Source organism: Cervus canadensis, chromosome 20 (assembly GCF_019320065.1).
Source record: "Cervus canadensis isolate Bull #8, Minnesota chromosome 20, ASM1932006v1, whole genome shotgun sequence".
Lineage (NCBI taxonomy): Eukaryota > Metazoa > Chordata > Mammalia > Artiodactyla > Cervidae > Cervus > Cervus canadensis.
In genome coordinates this window covers 17563462-17580653 of record NC_057405.1, presented here as the reverse complement: position 1 = coordinate 17580653, position 17192 = coordinate 17563462, and positions in this window count along the sequence as shown.

The window sequence follows — 17192 nt, the reverse complement described above, 5'->3', positions numbered from 1 at the left end:
GAAAAACCATTGCTTTGTATAGACGGACCTTTTTGGCAAAGTAATATCCTTGATTTTTAGCATGCTGTCTAGGTTGGACATAGCTCTTCTTCCAAGCATCTTTTAATTTCATGACTGACGTCACCATCTGCAATGATTTTGGAGCCCCCACCCCAACCCCTGCGCCAAAATAAAACTTCTCACTGTTTCCATTGTTTCCCCATCTGCTGCTGCTACTGCTGCTAAGTCGCTTCAGTTGTGTCTGCCTCTGTGCGACCCCACAGACGTCAGCCCACCAGGCTCCCCCATCCCTGGGATTCTCCAGGCAAGAACACTGGAATGGGTTGCCATTTCCTTCTCCAATGCATGAAAGTGAAAAGTGAAAGTGAAGTCGCTTAATCGTGTACTACTCTTCACGACCCCATGGACTGCAGCCTACCAGGCTCCTCCATCCATGGGATTTCCCAGGCAAGAGTGCCGGAGAGAGTTGCCATTGCCTTCTCCAGTTTCCCCATATAATTACCATGAAATGATGGGACTGGATGCCATGGCCTTAATTTTCTTAATGTTGAGTTTTAAGCCAACTTTTTAATTCTCCTGTTTCACTTTCATCATGAGACTCCTTAGTTCTTCTTTGCTTTCTGCCATAAGGTTTGTGTCATCTGCATATCTGAGGTTATTTATATTTCTCCCAGCAAGCTCGATTCCAGTTTGTGCTTCATCCAGCCTGTAATTTTGCATAATGTACTCTGCATATAAGTTAAATAAGCAGGGTGACTACATACAGCCTTGATATACTGCTTTCCCGATTTGAGGCCGATCTGTTATTCCATGTCCATTTCTAACTATTGCTTCTTGAACTGGGTACAGATTTCTCAGGAGGCTGGTCAGGTGGTCTGGTTTTCCCATCTCTTGAAGAATTTTCCAGTTTGTTGTGGACCACACAGTCAAAAGCTTTGGTGTAGTAAATAAAGCAGAAGTAGATGTTTTTCTGGAACTCTCTTGCTTTTTCAATGATCCAACGGATGTTGGCAATTTAATCTCTGGTTCCTCTGCCTTTTATAAATCCAAGTTGAACTTCTGGAAGTTCATCACTCATGTACTGCTGAAGCCTGGCTTGGAAAATTGTTGAGCATTATTTTGCTAGTGTGTGAGATAAGTGCAATTGTGCAGTAGTTTGAACATTCTTTGGCATTGCTTTTCTTTGCAATTGGAATGGAAACTGACCTTTTCCAGTACTGTGGCCACTGTTGAGTTTTCCAAGTTTGCTGGTATATGGAATGCAGCACTTTAACAGCATCATCTTTTAGGATTTGAAATAGCTCAACTGGAATTACATAATATATCCTTTCTATGTAGAGGATCATATCTTCTGCAAATACTGAGAGTTTTATTTCTTCTATTCCAATCTGGATTCCTTTTAATTCTTTTTCTTCTCTGATTCTTATGGCTTTTATTATGTTGTTCTTTCTTTGCCTACTTTCTGGAGAATTTTTATCAAAAATCTTTGCTGAATTTTACCAGAGGCTTTCTCTGCATCCATTGAAATAATCATATGGTTTTTATTTTTCAGTTTGTTAACATAGTGTATTATAGTGATTGATTTTCAAATCCTGAAGAATCCTTGCATCCCTGGAATAAAGAAAGAAAAGAGCTGCATATAGAAAACTATAAAACAGTGATAAAATAAAAATCAAAGATGACACAAAGAAATGGAGAAATATACCATGTCTGTGGATTGGAAGAATCAATATAGTGAAAATGTGTATACTACCCTAAGCAATCTATGAATTTGATGCAATCTCTATCAAGCTACCAATGCTATTTTTTACAGAACTATAGCAAATAATTTCACAATTTGTATGGAAAGAAAAAATACTTTAAATAGCCAAAACAATCTTGAGAAAGAAGAATGGAATTGAAGGAATCAAACTTCCTGACTTTAGACTATACCACAAAGCTACAGTCACCAAGGCAGTATGGTAATGGCACAAAGACAGAAATACAGATCAGTGGAACAAAATAGAAAATCCAGAGATAAATCCACACACCTGTGTACAACTTAATTTTTACAAAGGAGGCAAAAATATGCAATGAAGAAAAGACAGTTTCTTTAAAAACTGGTACTGGGAAAACTGGTCAATCATGTGTAAAAGAATGACACTAGAACACTTTCTAACACCATAGAGAAAAACAAACTCAAATGGATTAAAAATCTAAATGTAAGACCAGAAACTATAAAACCTTTAGATGAAAACATAGACAAAACACTCTCTGACATGAATCACAACAAGATCCTCTATGACCCATCTCCAAGAGTAATGAGAATATAAGCAAAAATAAACACATGGGATCTATTTAAACTTAAAATATTTTGCACATCATAGGAAACTATATGCAAGGTGAAAAGATAGTTTTCAGAGTGGGAGAAAATAACAAACATAAAAACTAAAAATAATTTAATCTCCAAAATATACAAACATCTCATGTAATTCAATACCAAAAAATGAACAACCCAATCAAAAAGTGCCCAAAAGGACTAAATAAACTTTTCTCTAAAGAAGACATACAGATGAATAAAACACATGAAAAGATTCTCAGTGTCACTCATTATTAGAGAAATGCAAATCAAAACCACAATGAGGTATCATCTCATGCAGGTCAGAATGAGCCATCGAAAAGTCTATAACAATAACTGCCAGGGAGGGTGTGGAGAAAAGGGAACCCTCTTACACTGTTGGTGGAAATGAAAACTGATACAGCCACTATGGAGAACAGAGTGGAGATTCCTTTAAAAAAACTGGGAATAGAACTCTGCATGACCCAGCAATTCCATTGCTGGGCATACACCCCAAGGAAACCATAATTTAAAGAGACACATGTACCTCAATATTCATCTCTGCACTATTTTCAGTAGCTAGGACATGGAAGCAATCTAGATATCCATCAACAGATGAATAGAAAAGGGATTTGTGGTACGTATACACAATGGAATATTAGGTATAAAAAAGAACCCATTTGAATCAGTTCTAATGAGGGGGGTGAAACCGGAGTGCATTATATATAGTGAAATAATTCATAAAGAGAAGCATAAATATTGTATATTAATGCATATATAAGGAATTTAGAAAGATGGTAATGATGATCCTATATTCAAGGCAGCAAAAGAGACATGGTTGTAAAGAATAGAATTTTGCACTGTGAGAAGGGAAAGGGGGATGAGTTGGAAGAATAGCATCAAACCATGTATATTGGTCTTCCCTGGTGACTCAGATGGTAAAGAATCTGCCTGCAATGTGGGAGACCTGGGTTTGATTCCTGGTTTGGGAAGATTCCCTGGAGAAGGGAATGACTACCCAGTTTGGTATTCTTGCCTGGAGAATTCTACTGACTTACTACCATATGTAAAATAGATAACAAGTGCAAGTTTTGATTCATGAATCAGGACCAGTGCTCTGGGACAACCCAGAGGGATGGGATGGGAAGTGAGGTGGGTGGGGGGATTCAGAATGGGGGGACACATGTGTATCCATGGATGGTTCATGTCATTCTATGGCAAAAATAATCACAATATTATAAAGTAATTATCTTCCAATTAAAATAAGTCAATAAAAGAAAGAACAAGAAAAGACTAAAATCAGTAGAAGGAAGAAAATATTTAAGATCAGAGTGTAAATAAATGAAACAGACATTAAAAAGACAACAATATCAATAAAACTATGTTCTATTTATTTGAAAATAAGAAAAATGACAAACTTTCAGCTAGGCTTACGAAGACAAAATGGGAGAAGTCTCTGATAAATAAAATCGAAAACCAAAGAGGAGAAGTAGCAATGGATATGCCATAGATGCAAAAGAATGTAAGAGAATATTATGAACAGATGGACAACATTTAACTGGACAGTTTAAGAAAAATGGATTAATTCTAAGAATCATATAGCTTTCCAAGGTCAAATCATAAAGAAATGGAAAATAAGCTGGACATCCATAAAAAATATTAAAAGAACGGTAATAAAAACTTCCACAAAACCAAAAGCTCAAGAACCTTCACAGGAGAATTCTATCAACCATTCAAAGATTAATCTATACTTCTCAAACTCTTCCAAAAAAAATTAAGAGGAGGAAATGCTTCCTAACTCATTCTGCAAGACCAACATTACCCTGATAACAAAATCAAAGACAACACACAGAAAGAATATTACAGGACAATACAATGAATATAATTCGCATATATATAAGCAAAATGCATGTATTAGAAGGATCAAGATGAGAATATATTCAGTTAAGTTCAGTTCAGTCGCTCAGTCATGTCCGACTCTTTGCAATCCTGTGAATGGCAGCACGACAGGCCTCCCTGTCCATCACCAACTCCCGGAGTTTACTCAAACTCATGTCCACCGAGTCAGTGATGCCATCCAGCCATCTCATCCTCTGTCGTCCCCTTCTCCTCCTGCCCCAATCCTTTCCAGCATCAGGGTCTTTTCCAATGAATCAACTCTTCGCATGAGGTGGCCAAAGTATTGGAGTTTCAGCCTCAGCATCAGTCCTTCCAATGAACACCCAGGATTGATCTCCTTTAGGATGGACTGGTTGGATCTTCTTGCAGTCCAAGGGATTCTCAAGAGTCTTCTCCAACACCACAGTTCAAAAGCATCATTTTTTTTTACTTCAGCGTTCTTCACAGTCCAACACTCACATCCATACATGACCACTGGAAAAACCATAGCCTTGACTAGACGGACCTTTGTTGGTAAAGTAATGTCTCTGCTTTTTAATATGCTGTCTAGGTTGGTCATAACTTTCCTTCCAAAGAGTAAGCATCTTTTAATTTCATGGCTGCAATCGCCATCTGCATTAGCAAGCTGCATATATTAAATATTAGCAAACTGCATATATTAAAAGGATCAAACTGAGAACATTGAAAAGATTGTATGCCATGATCAATCGGGGTTTATTTCAGAGATGCCAAAATAGTTCAAATTTCATAAATCAACCAATGTCGTTCACCATATCAACAAAATAAAATCCACATGATCTTCTCAATAAATTCAGAAATTAAGAAAAAGACGGCATTCAATGCCCATTCATGTTTTTAAAACTACCTCTCAGAAAAACAGGCACAGAAGAATGTATCTCAAGTAACATGGGCCACTTATGGCAAAATCACAGCTAAAATCAGATTCAGTGGTAGAAAATTGAAACCTTATCTTTAAAACCAGGATAAAGACAAGGAGTCCCATTCTCACCTCTCAGCATAATATTAGAAGTCCTAGTCAGAGCAATTAAGCAAAAAGCCAAAAAAAAAAAAAAAATCCAAATGAAATGAAAGTAGTAAATCAGTAAGTTTTCAGAAATTTAAGGAGCAGTTGGATTTTTCTGAACAGCACTGAGGAAAATCTATTGGATTGACATTTTGAAAAATAACGTTCTGAAGTGTGAATAGATTAAAGGAAGATGTGGGGAGCACTGTCAGGATCAAGTTAGGAGGACTTTATAGTAATCTTGTTACAGTAACCAAATGAGTGAAATTGAGGATGGATGTATACAGATTCAGAAATCGTTCAGGAGGTCAGATTAAAAGGGAGAGAGAAAAAAATCTAATTAACTAGTTCTTGTCATCTGTAACAATTCAAGAAAAGAAATATTTTGTTGTTTCCACTTTTCATCTGTCTTTTTAAAACTGAAGAAAAGGAAGGATATTTGAACAATTACACAGAAATTAATTCTAGGTCCATCCTGGTTTAACATCAGCTTATGTTCTTAGGTTAGAACCTCAGTGAATTTCAATGCACCTTAAAAATGCCCCAGATACTCTCTGAGCTTCTTGCCTCACAACACTGTGGAGAGGCACAATGAAATGATGTCTGTGGGCTATATATATACATACATATATATATATATATATATATATATATAAACAATCTAAAAATTATACATGGTGGCTTTTCTCATGACAGTAGGTAATTTTTTTAATAACAAAAATGTAAATTATATTCTAAAAGATTTCAAGGCAGACAGATTCCACAAACTATTAATCCAATTCTAATCTTCTTCATAAATAGAATATTCTTCATTGTATAGGATCTGATGGCTTTTTTATTTCTTCTTCTAACATATGTTGATTTTCTCCAGTGTTTCACTAAAAAGTGATTGCAGCTGATTAGCTTTTTTGGGATAAATGAATGTTATAAAAATTGTTGATGACCAAGAGAAGATAAATTTGGATGTAAAGTTTTCACATTCATCTTTACAACATATATGACTAATTATATTAAATATCACCCTAGCAGAAATGTGGATACACTAAACGTATATATCCAGCTTGATAAGTAGGTATATGTCTGTTTATAGAGATGTCTGTTTGCACATGCATTTAAAATTGGGTTTAAATAGACTAAATTTAAGTTGATTATGATTGGAGCAATTTATGTAATGAACTGGACATGGGACAACAGGCTGGTTTCAAATAGGAAAAGAAGTACATCAAGGCTGTATATTGTCACCCTGCTTATTTAACTAATATGCAGAGTACATCATGAGAAACGCTGGGCTGGAGGAAGCACATGCTGGAATCAAGACTGCTGGGGGAAATATCAATAAGCTCAGATATGCAGATGACACCACCCTTATGGCAGAAAGTGAAGAAGAACTAAAGAGCCTCTTGATGAAAGTGAAAGAGGAGAGTGAAAAAGTTGGCTTAAAGCTAAACATTCAGAAAACTAAGATCATGGCATCTGGTCCCATCACTTCATGGCAAATAGATGGAGAAACAGTGGAAACAATGGCTCCCTTTATTTTTCTGGGCTCCAAAATCACTGCAGATGGTGATTGCGGCCATGAAATTAAAAGACACTAACTCCTTGGAAGGAAAGTTATGACCAACCTAAACAGCATATTAAAAAGCAGAGACATTACTTTGCCAACAAAGTAATCTAGTCAGGGCTATGGTTTTTCCAGGAGTCATGTATGGATGTGAGATTAGGACTGTGAAGAAAGCTGAGCACCAAAAAGTTGATGCTTTTGAACTGTGGTGTTGGAGGAGAATGTTGAGAGTCCCTTGAACTGCAAGGAGATCCAAACAGTCTATCCTAAAGGAGATCAGCCCTGGGTGTTTATTGGAAGGATTGATGCTGAAGCTGAAACTCCAGTAAATTGGCCACCTGATGCGAGAAGCTGACTCACTTGAAAAGACCCTGATGCTGGGAAAGATTGAAGGCAGGAGGAGAAGGGGACAACAGAGACTAAGATGGTTGCATGGCATCGCTAACTCAATGGAAATGGGTTTGGGTGGACTCCAGGTGTTGGTGATGGACAAGGAGGCCTGGTGTACTGCAGTTCATGGGGTCTCAAAGAGTTGGACATGACTGAGCAACTGAACTGAACTGTTTATTTTAAAAAACAACCTGATTCTTTGTATTTAACATATATATTTGTGACAAAAATGTAAAAAAAAATGTAATAAATTTGGCTAGTATTGGTAATTTTTTATGATATTAATATTAAAGGTGTTATAGAAACTTTAAACCAAACCAAAGGGTTTCATGTTGGCAGATACTATAACAAAAGGCTTGATTTACGGCTAAACAGAGTTCGCCAAAATCTTTAAGTTAGCACAGCTTATCAGTGCTTCTATGATAATCATATATTAATATTTCAACAAAAGTCATAGAGTTGTAACAGAATAGAAAGGTTTTGATATCTGCAAATCAATCAATGTAATACACCACATTAACAAATTGAAAGAAAAAAAAAAATATGATTATCTCAATAGAAGCAGAGGAAACCTTTGACAAAATTCAGCATCCATTTATGAAAAAAAAAAAAAAAAAAAAAAAAACCTCCAGAAAACAGGAATAGATGAAACATACCTCAACATAATAAAAGCTATATATGACAAACCTACAGCAAACGATATCCTCAATGTTGAAAAATTGAAAGCATTTCCTCTAAAGTCAAGAACAGGACAAGGGTGCCCACTCTCACTACTACTATTCAGCATAGTTTTGGAAGTTTTAGCCACAGCAATCAGATAAGAAAAAGAAAAAAAAAAAAAAAAAAGGAATCCAGATTGGAAAAGAAGTAAAACTCTCGCTGTTTGCAGATGGCATGATCCTTTACATAGAAAACCCTAAAGACTCCACCAGAAAATTACTAGAGCTAATCAATGAATATAGTAAAGTTGCAGGATATAAAATTAACACACATAAATCCTTTGCATTCCTATACACTAACAATGAGAAAACAGAAAGAGAAATTAAGGAGACAATTGCATTCACCATTGCAATGAAAAGAATAAAATACTTAGGAATAAGTTTATATACAGAAACAAAAGATCTATATATAGAAAACTATAAAAAACTGATGAAAGAAATCCAAGATGACACAAATAGATGGAGAAATATACCATGTTCATAGGTTGGAAGAATCAATACAGTGAAAATGAGTATACTGCCCAAAGCAATCTATAGATTCAATGCAATCCCTATCAAGCTACCAATGTCATTTTTCACAGAACTAAAACAAATAATTTCACAATTTGTATGGAAATACAAAAAACCTCAAATAGCCAAAGCAATCTTGAGAAAGAAGAATAAAACAAGAGGAATCAACCTGCCTGACTTCAGGCTTTACTACAAAGTTACAGTCATCAAGACTTTATGGTACTGGCACAAAGACAGAAATATAGATCAATGGAACAAAACAGAAAGGCCAGAGATAAACCCAGGCACCTATGGACACCTTATCTTTGACAAAGGAGGCAAGAATATACAATGGGGAAAAGACAATCTCTTTAACAAGTGGTGCTGTGAAAACTGGTCAATCACTTGTTAAAAAATGAAACTAGAACACTTTCTAACACCATACACAAAAATATACTCAAAATGTATTAAAGATCTAAATGTAAGACCAGGAACTATAAAACTCCTAGAGGAAAACATAGGCAAAACACTCTCTGACATAAATCACAGCAGGATCCTCTATGACCCACCTCCCACAGTAATGGAAATAAAAGCAAAAATAAACAAATGGGACCTAATTAAACTTAAAAGTTTTTGCACAACAAAGGAAACTATAAGCAAGGTGAAAAAACAGCCTTCAGAATGGGAGAAAATAATAGCAAATGAAGCAACTGACAAAGAATTAATCTCAATAATATACAGGCAACTCCTGAAGCTCAATTCCAGAAAAACAAACGACCTAATCAAAAAAATGGGCCAAGAACTAAACAGACATTTCTCCAAAGAAGACATACAGATGGCTAACTGACACATGAAAAGATGCTCTACATCACTCATTATCAGAGAAATGCAAATTAAAACCACAATGAGGTACCATCTCACACCAGTCAGAATGGCTGCTATCCAAAAGTCTACAAACAATAAATGCTGGAGAGGGTGTGGAGAAAAGGGAACCCTCATACACTGTTGGTGGGAATGCAAGCTAGTACAGCCACTATGGAGAACAGTGTGGAGATTCCTTAAAAAAACTGGAAATAGAACTGCTGTATGACCCAGAAATTCCACTACTGGGTATACACACTGAGGAAACCAGAATTGAAAGAGATACGTGCACCTCAATGTTCATCACAGAACTGTTTATAATAGCCAGGACATGGAAGAAACCTAGATGTCCATCAGCAGAGGAATGGATTAGAAAGCTGTGGTACATATACACAATGGAATATTATGTAGCCATTAAAAAGAACCCATTTGAATCAGTTCTAATGAGGTGGATGAAACTGAAGCCTGTTATATGGAATGAAGTAAATCAGAAAGAAAAACATCAATACAGTATACTAACACATATATATGGACTTTAGAAAGATGGTAACGATAACTATATGTGAGACAGAAAAAGAGACACATGCAGTCTTTTGGACTCTGTTGGAGTAGTTGAGGGTGGGATGATTTGGGAGAAGAGCATTGAAATATGTATATTATCATATGTGAAACAGATCACCAGTCCAGGTTCAATGCATGAGACAGGGTGCTCAGGGCTGGTGCACTGGTATGACCCAGAGGGATGGGATGGCGTGGGTGGTGGGAGGGAGGTTCAGGATGGGGAACATATGTACACCCATGGCTGATTCATGTCAATGTATTGCAAAAACCACTACAATATTGTAAAGCAATTAGTCTACATTTAAAATAAATTAAAAAAAAAAAAAAAGAAAGTAAGTTTTTGAGTAAGATTTCAAACTATATTTGAACTCTTTAAAGAATTATTAGAGTAACATCTTGGGAGATACATTTGCTGGAAAATTTTTTAAGATAATACCTTCTAACTGTGACTAAAAAGAAAAAATGTAGGACACTAGTTGCCTAGTGTCTGAGACAGGAGCCAAGAAAACTAAAAATTCAGAGGGCAGAAGCCTCTGTCTTAAACATGGCAAAGCAAAAATACATGCATATAGGCATATGTATATACATATATATGAACTTTTTAACAAAATTCATAAAAGACTTGAATATCAATGTAAAATTCCCCAAATGCATATAATGAATGTAATATAGTTAATATTTCAGAAAATTTTTGAAAAATAGTAACAAACTAAATGGAAAAAGGAAATGTTTCCTTGAAAGAAAAACAAAGTTTATTAACTCAAATTTAATTTATTTTTTATTTGTTTCAATTGATTCATTTGGAATACACAACTATTATTTTCAGAGTGGAGACTAATCACTGTAGAAATGAATAAATAAGAAAATTTAGATCAGGGAAGAAATTTATGATGAAAGCTATAAGAAGTTGATCACCTTAATACACATTTAATTCAATATGAACATCTATTGTAAAGTATGGCCTATCTAAACACAAAAATTAACTGGAGAGGCTTTTATCTTCTAAAGTTTCTGGTAAAATTTCAGAAGAAAATATGAAAACCTCTTTTGACATCTAAGTTTGAATGAATAATCCAATTATTTCAGGATATTAGGTGTATATGTATATGTGTGTGTGTGTACATAAGAAATATATATTATACATATTTATATATTTATTATATAATATGTGTGTGTGTGTGTGTGTGTGTGTGCAGAAGAAACAAATGAAAAATACTGCAAACGATTATTTCCTGGGGAAAAAAAAGGTCATTTTTAGAATATATCTTACATTTTGCTTCACTTTAAGGTACTCCTAACTTAAAACTCTTTTTGGTCTTGGTCTTGAGAGCCATTGTCTCAATACTAAGCTCCATCAGTTCACAGGTGCTCTCTTCCCCTTTATTCAATTTACTTTGTCATTTAAATGGTTTATACTAGTCTTTGTTTCTGTATCTCTCAAACTAGATTCTAAAAAATCGATCCAATCTTTCTCCTATATCATGGCAAAAAATCATTGTAACTAAGTGTCCTGTCTTTTTTTCTCACTGTATTTCCCATGTAAATTAAAATATTTTGGATGACAGATAATAAATATATACCTAATAAATTGTCTTTCTACTACCTTATTCTGGCATTTTAAATTCTGAAGACTGTTATCCCAATTCTTTATTTTCTAAATTCTGATTATTTCAAGAATACGAATTTCAACCCACCATGATCTCTAACTCTGGTTCTAAGTGACTTTCTTCTTAAAGTGTGACAACACTTAATTGTGTTGTATTTTGGGCTCAGCTGGTAAAGAATCAACTTGCAATGCAGGAGATGTGGGTTTGATCCCTGGGTTGGGAAGATCCCCTGGAGAAGGGAATGGCTACCCAATCTGCTATTCTGGCCTGGAGAATTCCAAGGACAGTCCAGAGGGTCATAGAGTCAGACACAACTGAGTGACTTTCACTTCACTCAAGAATCTTTATTTAGCTAATTAAAAGTTTTGATCTTGACCTTACTTATCATTATGGCTTCCTCAGTGGCTCAGCAGGTAAAGAATTCAACTGCATTGAAAGAGTATTAGGAGATATGGGTTGGATCCCTGGGTTGGGAAGATCCCCTGGAAGAGGAAATGGCAACCTGCTCCAGTACTCTTGCCTGAAAAACCCTATGGACAGAGGAGTCTGGGGGACTATAGTCCAAAGGGTCACAAAGAGTCAGATACAATTGTACAAGCACAGGATCTTACCTATCATTGTCTACCTTGTTGTCTTTTGAGTATTAAGGTGCTGACTAAAGTCCGGTGCGTGAGTAACATGCCTTTGACAATATTGTAACTAGCAATGATTTTGCAACTGGAAACGTGTATTAATAGATTTGAAAAGTATTGTAAACAAGTCATGTAACAATCGCCACCATTACTACAACCACCACTATCTTCATATCTACCAACAGCTACCTTTGTTATGTTAAATATTTTAAACGCAATCATTGCATTCTCAAAAATCTTCAAAGTAGGGAGAGATAAGGTTTGTGTCTCAGAACATGCAAATGAGTGACTCAATCTCACTAATAGGAAGCATTCCTAGCATTTAAAGCTGGGGGGGGGGGGGAGGTTCATAAAACCCGTTCTCAATGGTTCCACACTATCATGATGCTTAAGAGCTGTAGAATTTTAAGGCAAAGGGCAAAAATAACTTTTTAAAACAGTTTAATTTAATTACCTACTTTGATGTCGTATATAAAAACTTACAGATTCCCAATCAGTAATTCCATCAAAAAAATAACAAAACTTTCAGTACTTTGAAACAAAACATAAAATCAAAGAAATTATAAACAATGAAGAACATTAAAATGTTAAAGTGGTACACAGCAATTCTGTAATTTTTATTTTGTACTTAAACTAAAATAATGATATTTGAAACTTTATTCTCTCTTGGTAATCATTCAAATAATATTTTATTCAGTTTAAAATATACATGTCAAATTTTTGTGGAGGACAGAACTGGGATCATTTTACAAAAATTTCCTAGAACCGCATAATCTGAAACTATGTTCTACACGTTTATTTATAACACATGTAAAAAGATTTGACTCAAGAATACTATTAAAGAGAATATTTTCTTATATTCAAGTGGGTGCAAATGAGGATTTCTGAAATGACTATCTACCTAATTTTGAGGTAGTATAGGTCTTAGTTGAAAACCATTTTGGAAGTATTTTGGTTTGCTTTTGCCTGTTAGTTTTTTTTTTTCAATTGAAATTTATGTTTTACAAAATTAATGGAAATTATATTTACAAAATTAATGGAAATTATATTTTTATATTTATTATATTTATATATATATATTATATATACCTATATATTTATATATAATATATATAATTTATTATAAATAAATTGTATATATTAAATATATATATTTATATATATATATTTCATTTTGCTGTTAAAATGTCAGTGATGATACCCTAGGAGCTTGATGAGGACACAACTATGAGATGAAAAATCTTGAGAATAAAATATTTCTATTCCATTTTAGGCAAAGATATAGATAGAATTTTACCAAATTTAATAATTTGTATATTTTTAACTCTCATCAATTTCATAGATCCACTAGTCATATATCACTTAGCATGAAACTAAAATGTTAAATTTAAATAATTTATTCTAATAGGAACTGAAAGGCATATTATTTGAGGTTTAGAAACTGTTGCAGAGACTTAGGAAATAGAATGCCTGAACTTTAGTCTGTTTATGTCTTAAACTCCATATTGACTCTTCCTTGGCTAATCTCCCATGTTTGTTAAAAACAAATTGAATGACATGAGGTACACAAGTTTTGGAGTTATGAATCATGTTAAATGGACCACAGCTTTATTTCTGGTGAGATAATATGTGCCCCAAGAGCCAACTTATCTTAACTATCATAATCAGAAATTCTGGGAAAAACAGAAAATATAACTATTTGGCAAGTATGAAAATTAAACAAAAGCAAGAGATTTGCAGAGGGGTCAAATTTGGAGAAGTACTCTGTTATGGATAGTTTCTCTCTTTTTTTCTCTATCTTCATTCCCTCTCTTTTTCTTATGTAACAATCTGGAATTGTTACATAAAACTTTAAATTCCTGGCTTCTCTTAAAAGCATTGAAAACAAATTGCCATCCCATTGTCAGTGCATGGAAGACATGAGAAAACAGCTAGCTGGTCCTTCAGAGTGGCAATCATCAAAGCTCCATAGAAGTTGTCAGTAATTTCTGCCTTACATGGATCCGACATTGGCACAGTGCTTTGCTAGGTAGTGATGTGTATTAGTCCTGATGTCAAATCACAGATAATCTTACTATTTGTATTGGTTTATAAAACACAGCAGGCCCCTCTGTCAATAGGACTCTCCAGGCAAGAATACTAGACTGGGTTTCCCTTCCCTACTCCAGAGAATCCTCCTGACCCAAGGATAGAACCCGAGCCATTGCAGGTAGATTCTTTTACCTTCTGAGTCACCAGGGAAGCCCATAAAACAAACAAACAAACAAACAAATAGTGTATAAATCCTTGACTCCAATGATTGTTATCTTTTGGGCTGATTCTCTCTGGGCTTCACTGGTGGCTCAGGAATCATTTTATTCAGTGAGAGCAATAACCATGACATGTGTGTGTGTGTGTGTCTGTGTGTGTGTGCGTGTGTTACTACTATATTGCCAGCACTTACCACAGAGTCCGGCACATAACCGACTATACATTTGGTGAATGAGAATAAATGTGGAACACTGCTCACACTTATGACCAGATGATTACCTTTGTCATGCTGTTTCTACTGTGGTCTATAAGCTACCTTCGAGATGGGACCTTGTCCTTGTTTAGAACTACTATACATACAGCATGGACTTCCCTGTAGCTCAGTTGGTAAATAATCAGACAGCAATGCAAGAGAGCAGGATTCAATCCCTGAGTCGGGGAGATCCTCTGGAGAAGGAAATGGCAATCCACTCCAGTTTTCCTCACTGGAAATTCCCATGGACCGAGAAGCCTTGTGGGCTACAGTCTGTGGGGTCGCAAAGAGTCAGACATGACTGAGCAACTAACACACACACATACACGCAGTACAGAATGCACATACACAAAAATATTATTTTCAAGGAATGAGTGTTTTCTAAAAATAACTTCACATATAAATTGTAACATTTATAAAGTTTGATTAAAAAATGAATCTAAGACATCTGCTGGCCCATTTCTCTGTATTTTTCATCTTGTAGATGAAAAGTTAAATTAATGGTAGGCTAATACTTAAATCTGGTCTCCTGACACTTAGTTAAATATTCCTTTCTTAGTTGCTAAATATCACTTGTCAGATATCATTGAAAACTACAGAATACTCTGTGACATTTGTGTTAGCAGCTCTAATGCACCTACAAATACTCTTAACTGATAGTGTACAATACTTGTCATTTTATCTATATACCACTAATTTGTTTTCTTACTCAGTCTTTGTGTACCTTTCTAAAGAATTTCTTCAATGACTCCTTTTGCAATAAGTTGATACCACAGTAGTATCAAAGAATAAACATACAGTTTAATAAAAATAAAACTTTTGGTTGCTGTCATGTTTAATAAATTTCTTTACACAGTATAAATATAGACTCAGATCTATAAACACCACAGAAAATTAAAGACTTTAATTTTTTAAAATAATGTTATTGATGCTGGATCATTTATTACCCCAATACCATTTAAACTTGTGAAATATGAAACAGTATTATCAATCTCAGTATTTTGGACAATCATACTACTAACTGATTTCCTAAAAACGTGGGGAGCCCTATATCAGCTTTAACTTAGCCAATCTTAATCACTCCAGATGACCAAGGTCCTATCTACCAGGAGAAAGGCTCATTAATGAACAAAAAACATTAACATGACTCAGAGCCTGAAGAGAAGATATGTAATAGGAAAATTTAATTAGTCCAACTCCACTGTATTGAGCATGAATGGTAGAAATTACAAAGCATGCTCACAATTACTTGACAAACTGAAGTCAGCATGCCTTTTGTAGAAAATAACTCTAGGTTGGCAGGGTGAATCATTCTTTACATTGCTAGCCATGAAAATGGTGTTGTGTAGGTCTGGTGAGGTGAAGTACATCTGAGAAAGGACTGTCTTCTAGCCCTCGCAGGACTAGGATAAACATTTATCTCATGTTAACATTTTGTTCTTAGGGGGTTGATGTTTGCTTCAACAAAAGCCTTGTATCCGTCACATCCTGGGGGCCTTTGATAATATACACATCTTTTTGCAAACTATAGAGGAATATTAAATCTAGAAGAAAGAATAGCAGTCTGTCAAAAAGAAGGATTTCTCAAAGTAAAGATCAGCAGTGCACTCCCTTAATTGATTGATTTCACTACTTACCCTTAAAAAAAGTGACTTGAAAAATACATGCTTCATTCTAAAATAATAGTATACATAACAAGGAACTTTTGAAAATAAGTCCTATTAAGTACATTTCTAGCAACATAAAAATAGTAAGTGACTCATTTCCTCAAGTGCTATTCTTTAAAGTTAAATATTTACATTTAACCAAAAATGATGTCTTTTCCCATGGTTTATTGGAATAAGTTATACACACACACACACACACACACACACATATATATATATATAAATTATAACTTCTTCTTTCCTTACCATGGACATTACAAATCACTGTGCCCCCTACTTCTAAAATAGGTTTCAGCACCAGACACCTTTTACTGCCTCCATTTCTATTCCATGTTTACTCTATCTTCTCTTGCCTAGATACAGCAATTTAGGTGGTTTTTCTCTTCTAATAGATTCCCATTGTACTTGAAATCCAAATTTGTGTTTTACATGTGTATATATATACATACACACATACACACACACACATACACACACGAACATATGTATGTAAGCTGATTCTTGCTTATTGCTCTTGACACATTCTTTGTCCCTCTCATCCATTTGAGTTTTTGAGTGTTTTCTGTGTTTGTTTGTTTGCTTGTTTTTTGTTCTTACTGCATTTGCTTTTGTGATCTTTCTGTCAGGGCTGCCCTGTTCCTAAATTTGCTTGACTGTTTTTTTTTTTTTTTTTTTTGCCTAACCGTATGGTGGTCAGTCCACATGTGACCTCTGCTAGGATAGCTGACATTACTGCTGAAACTGCCAACCACAAACCATATCCTCAATCCAATTAAGCTCAACTATTTATTTTCTAAATATTTAAATAAGAATATAACTCACATTTCCACAAGTGTTTTTGTTTGTTTGTTTGTTTGCTTTTTTATGTGCTTTCTCCTCACAACAAAATAACATATTCTAAATCTTCTTTGGCCACCTGATGCAAAAAGCCAACTCTTTGGAAAATACCTTGATACTGGGAA